Genomic DNA, 6,000 nt, shown 5'->3' with positions numbered 1-6,000 from the left:
CGAGATTGTTTTTCTTTGGCAGCAGTTCAGGACAACAGCCAGCACCAAACATGACTCAGGAGGGGATTTCACAGGGGAGAAAAGCAGGAGTGTGTTGGAAACATTGTGGCAGCGGCTGTGCAGACTCAGGAGCTCCTGCTCAAGCTGCAACAAAGTACCCTGTGCTCTGAAGCACAGCAGCTCTCCCACTGCTCACCTTGCCTGGAATCCGCACAGAATACAAGAGGACAGACAACTATGCCCAAGCTGAGCAGCCAGGGCAAAAGTGCCTGTGAAGGACCTGCAGGCACCACCTTAGTCAACTTCATTAGAGCAAAGAGTCTAAAGTCTTCCTCTTTCAAGTAGAGCACCCCCAGCCCATTTTCTTTCATTCCCTGCCTTAATTTCGATGGCTTCTACTTCCCTTCATAAGTTTGTCATTTAGTTTCTTTTCTCTCTTTTTGTTTCTTTGTTTCTTTTTTTCAAATAATATAAAGGACCAGCAATTTGATATTTCTAACCTAATATTTGTTGTTGTTTATGCCATGCATACTTGCACATTAATTTTTTTTTTAAATTTGGCACACTTTAATAGGACACATTACCTTAGGTCAAATCTCTGTTCTTGAATTTTTTTGAGGCAAGTGAATGTTGGGGTGACCTCATTCCCAACTCCTGATCCTTGCGCCTCTAAAGTCAAATGCTTATGAATTTATAAAGGTTTCTTTGCCTGTGGATAAGTGTGTGTGTGTCTGTGCACATATGTGCCACAATTTTCAGTTCATACTTTCTACCATGGGTCCCAGGTACTGAACTCTAATAATCACACTAGTGCAGCAAGTTTTTTACCTGCTGAGTACCTGCTGCTATTGCACAAGTGTGTGTGTGTGTGTGTGTGTGTGTGTAATTTTCATATATGCATATACCATATATTGCACTTATCTCTGCCTCTCAATACCATTATTCTTCCTTTCCTCACCTCTTCTATCATTTCTTTTTATCCCTCCAAACAGTTTCTCTTTGCTCACATCAGTTTAAAATGTAGGCACACACACACACCGTTTGAAACAAAATTAAAGTGAAAAAATAATAAGTACCCAGGAGACCCTAATGGTGGCAGCTGTGGCTGGGCAGGTGCGGACTGCCGGTCCACCTAAGGCCAGCTCCAGGAGCCTTCAGGGGGCAGCAGCAAGGTGCTAGTCAACATTGAGTGCAAATTCCAGAACCGCTCAGCAGCAGCAGAAGGGGGGCAGCGGCTCCCAGATCAATCCCACAGCTACAAGACCGAGTTGTTCTGGCCCTTGAAGGTACAGGAGAAGTGGCAGTTCCCGCATGGCTTCCATGAGCTGCGCAGCCTTACTGGGCACCCCAAATACAAGACAGAGCTGTGCCGCACCTTCCACACCATCAGCTTCTGCTCCTGCAGCCCACGCTGCTATTTCATCCACAACGCAGACTAGCAGTCGCCCGCGCCATCGGGGGTGGGGGGGGGAGGGTTGGTGGCGCCTCCGGGGACCTCCAGGGACCTTCGAGCCTTTGGTGCGCACGGCGCCCTGCACCTGGGCTTTGCCCGGGAGCCGTGGCCAATGTTGCACCACAGCCTCAGTTTCTCCAGCTTCCCGTCAGGCCACCACCAGGTGCCGGGGGACCGGAGTCCCCGCTGCTGCTCGACAGCCCCACATCTCGCATGCCGCGGCCCTCCTGCTTCTCAGCTTAGTCTTGTTCCTCATCAGCCTCTTCCAGCTCTTCTGCCTCGACGGCCTCCATGCCCCCGGGCGGCTGGACGTGCTCCACCACAGCGGCTGTGGCGGCCACGCTGTGCTGCGCTGCAGCCGCCATGCCGGGCACCACTTGCTCCGACCACCTCGTGTGCCAACAATGCCTTTGAAAGACCCCCGGAGTGGGGAGACCCTCACTCAAGTCTCGGGATGACGCGACCCCCCAAGAACTCACACAAGACCGTCCTTGTAACCACATGAGGTTTATCGATAGCAACCAGTGCACTGGGGTCGAGACTCGTATCCCACGCAGGGACAGTGGAGTTCGACCCTGAGAGGCTGGGAGAAGAGGTATTTAAAGGGAGAAACCACAACCCGAGGGGGCAGGGATGGCGTCATTGGAAAGTGTGTAGAATAACAGTGAAAAATCACAAGGAAGAACTCTCTGTCCCCCAAGATTGTTTCCTAGGAGAAGCTGTCTCCTACTTCTCAGATTGTTTAACTTCATGTTTAACTTCAGGAGAAGTTGCTTCCTGCTTCTCAAGATTGTTCTCTAAGATTTATGGTCAGCTAGTTTCTGGGAGAAAGCTGTTGAGCTGGCCAATGTAATTATCCATTCTATAGCCCTAGGAGAGGCTTCTTGGAACATACAATTCTGGGGCCTAATCTGTTTTTTTTTCTTTTCTGCTCTAAACTTTGTGTCTAGGGGGGCAACTTTAAAACTTTTATCTTTCACCTTCACCTTTGGCCTGGAGCTGAGCTGCCTAATCACGCCACTTGCCAACAAGACCCACAGCTTCGCCGCCGCAGTTGCCGCCTACTACCGCAGCCAGCAGCAGGGCCTGGCGGACCCGCGCCGCCCCCTGCACAGCCCGCCATGACCCCCACACCAGCTTCTCGGCCCTTCAGCTTCCAGCTGCTGCTCCATTTGTCGGAGTCGCCAGTGTTCCACGCACCTCCCCGTCCCCCGGACTTGCTGTCAGACCGCGACAGTTACCTGAGTGGCTCGCTGAGCTCCCGCAGCCTCAGTGGCTCCGAGTCCCGCAGGCTGGGCCCTGGTCACCGCTTGCCCATCTTCAGCCGCCTCTCCATATCTGAGGACTGAGGCAAGGGTGCCCGAGAGGGGTTGGGAGAGGCGTTACAGGGGGCACTGTTGGGGGAGTGACACTGCCGCAGGCCCCTCTGAGCACTTGGACTCAAACTCTGCCTGGAGGGGCCCCTCCCCTTCCCTTTCAGTTTTCTGGTTTCACTCTATTATTATTATTACTATCATTATTACTACTATTATTATTATTATTGCAAAGTTTTGTTCTTGTTTAAATAAAAGCTAACGAACTTTTCGTATGGATGAACAAAATACCCACAACAGGGCGGTTGTGATGCAGAAAGAACAAAGAATACCAAACACTTGGTTTAGGTCTCAGAAGAGTTTGAAACTCTAGTTTTAAAAGAAAAAAGAATCAGCCCATCACCAGCAGCTACCAACCACCATTCCATCTTTTCTTTCACTGGAAAGCCTTAGCTACAGTCCAGATGTGAGAACTCTGACCTTGGAAGGGGTTCCAAGACCAGTGTGAGCCCGCCGGCTGCCACCTCCCTAAGGGATAAGCTTCTAGAATTCAAACTAATGCCAAGAACATGCCTTGGTAGGAGTAGCTCTGGGCCTCCTTCCTGGTGGTTGTTTACCTTGTTTATGTTTTTTTAACAAAGTTCTATGTGTCTGGGAGTGGAGGAGATCTTGCATTCCAAAATTTGGTAACAGTCTCCTTGCCAGCACTCAGTGGGTGTTTAGCTTAGAACCATTTCCTCTGCTCTCTCGAAGCCTTGGGCAGAGCTCAGTTCATAGTTGTTGGGAAATAAGTGCTTCATTTTTAGCTGTTTTGAGTTGATCCGCACCACTGCACCACAACTCAATATGAAAAAACATTTAACTTATTATTCTTGTGAAAAGTATACATTTGAGGATGTTGTTCATACTGAAAGACCCCCTCCCAGAAAGGGAATTGTACAAGCCCAAGGCCCTAAACTATAGAAATAAAAAGTAAGTTTTTAGATATGTGGGACAAGCTGACCCATCATTTAGACGAAACAGACCAGAAAAGAAAACAAAATGCAAAAACCAGACTAAATTATGGACACTGCTCCATGGGCCACCTGACAAGAAAAAGAAAAAGTCCCTGACCCCCCGGAAGCCCTGACCACCATGTACTTTTTGCTAACTCACTGTTATGATTATAGCCAAAATAGGTAACATACATGTATGCCTCATTTACTCCACCAATCACATCCCTGTAACCATACATCTGTAAGCCTGCTTCTGCTCCCAATACACTATAAAAACCCGTCCCTGGTTCTGCTAGGCGCGCCAGTCTTCCAAATTGACTGGGACGCCCACAGATAGCTGTGTATCCTGATCAATAAAAATCCTCTTGCAGATTGCAGCCGGTGGACTCGGACTGGTCATTGGGGCTTGAGGATCTCCCTCCTGAGAGAAGATTCTCTCCGAGAGTCTTACAATACTGTATTTATCGAGTATGGTGAAAGCAATAGATATATATTCTTTCATTATGTTAAATTATAATTGCCATTATTAATCGGCAAAACATGTGTTCTTTTCACAGTAATATATGCCTTTGTAACTTCACTTGGTTATTTTATTGTAAATGAGTAAAAAAATTCTTAATTTAAGAGATTATATGTAATATTTATTTCATTAATTTCTTTCCATGTTCATGTAAATTTTGAAAGATTGCATGGTTTCTTTACAGAAATCTATCTTGATGCTGTGGAAGTAGTTTGAGGAACATTTTGAGTTTTTTTAGAATGTATAATGGTTGTAGTCCATCCGACTTTAAAGAGGAAAAGAATGCCCAGAGACTCTGCAGTCAGACTCACGTGGTATGCGTCTTCAGTTCCAGCTTTATAAACCAGCAAGGAAAGACAGTTTCCTAGTTCCACCAGCTCTACTGTGACATTGAGTATAAAGACATGTAGCAATAATGGGGGGGGGGTCTCAGTGCCTTCACAGGGCCCGAACTTGCCTTAAATCTTCCTCAACCAATTAAGTATCTCATTAGTGCTTGAGAATTTGAATGTGGGATGGGTTTGCCTGCACAAGAGGAAAAGATTTTTTTTTCTTTTCTTTTCTTTTTTTTTTTTTCGGAGCTGGGGACCGAACCCAGGGCCTTGTGCTTGCTAGGGTTCTACCACTGAGCTGAATCCCCAACCCCCGAGGAAAAGATTTTTAACACTTTTTTCCCGATAGCTATGATGTGAAGAGGCCAGGTCTTTGCGCTGAAATGCTGGTGGTACACGAATATACCTTGCTTAATGACAGTCCAGAACTTGTACTATTATTTTTCATTGTAAAGAGGCAGGAAAGTCTCCCGGCTTTCCCGGATGACAAATGAATGAGCAGCCGTTTAGTTTGTATGTAGGAACAGTTGAAGCACCACGATATTTCTAATAAACAAACAAACATCCTATTACAGTTCTAGCAGTTGCCAGCAGAGAGAGCTGTGAGGTAGTGAGCTGGAACTAAGAGCAGCCTAGTTGAAACTCCTTCTGCAATGGCAGATTCTGCAGAAACATTTTCCTTTGGCAACAAGGAGCCTGTGTGGAGGAGGCCTCTTGGTGGATCCTCAAGGACTCTGCATGTCCCATTCTACAGGGAGAAGCCCAGCCAGGTCTTTGAGAAAGGCCAGCCTGTTGTTTAGGGAAGTCTCTGATTGTGTGGCAGAGGGCCTGGAATGGCTGCTTCCCTGAAAGCAGAGGATAGACCTTCTAGGCCTATGACCTCCTACTTTATATTTTCACCTGATGGCTTATTATTCATATTTTCTTAATAGAATACGACTATGGCCTTGGTGAGCATCTTGTCTCTCTGATTCTCAATCAGTTCTTTGTTTACTTACTTACTTGTTAGCTTACTCCAGCCCCTGGGACTTACTCATACCTCCAAATTTCTCTGACTTTTGGGATTCCTAATATTTGTGGCAAACTGAGTGACAAAAGCAATGAATGTTGAGCACTAGCCTGGTGTCCAGTGCATATGGATCTGTGGGTGTATAGATATGATAAGCCTCTAGGATGCACTCTAGGAAAGCAGCAGTGTGCTCTTAGGTCCCCTGTGTGATCTCACTTAACTTTGCCAGCTTTGTGGGCTTCTGTTCTGCTGCTCTCAGAAATGGAAACCTGGAATAGATGTATAGTGTCCCATTACCTTTGTCATTGTTTGAATATTAGTGGGGGTAGGTTTGATTGAGATATACTCTCAAGAAAATTACCCAAACCAGTGCTTCTT

At 46.8% G+C, this 6,000-nt stretch overlaps 1 pseudogene; it reads left to right on the top strand.

Moving 5' to 3' along the window:
* Window positions 1–237: 237 nt before the first annotated feature.
* Zfp36l2-ps1 (zinc finger protein 36, C3H type-like 2, pseudogene 1) lies at window positions 238–2,802 on the top strand (annotated as a pseudogene).
* Window positions 2,803–6,000: the final 3,198 nt, after the last annotated feature.

Source organism: Rattus norvegicus, chromosome 7, assembly GCF_036323735.1.
Source record: "Rattus norvegicus strain BN/NHsdMcwi chromosome 7, GRCr8, whole genome shotgun sequence".
NCBI classification, from domain to species: Eukaryota; Metazoa; Chordata; class Mammalia; order Rodentia; family Muridae; genus Rattus; species Rattus norvegicus.
The sequence above is the reverse complement of the archived record's forward strand: the minus strand, read 5'-3'. Positions and strand labels throughout refer to the sequence as shown.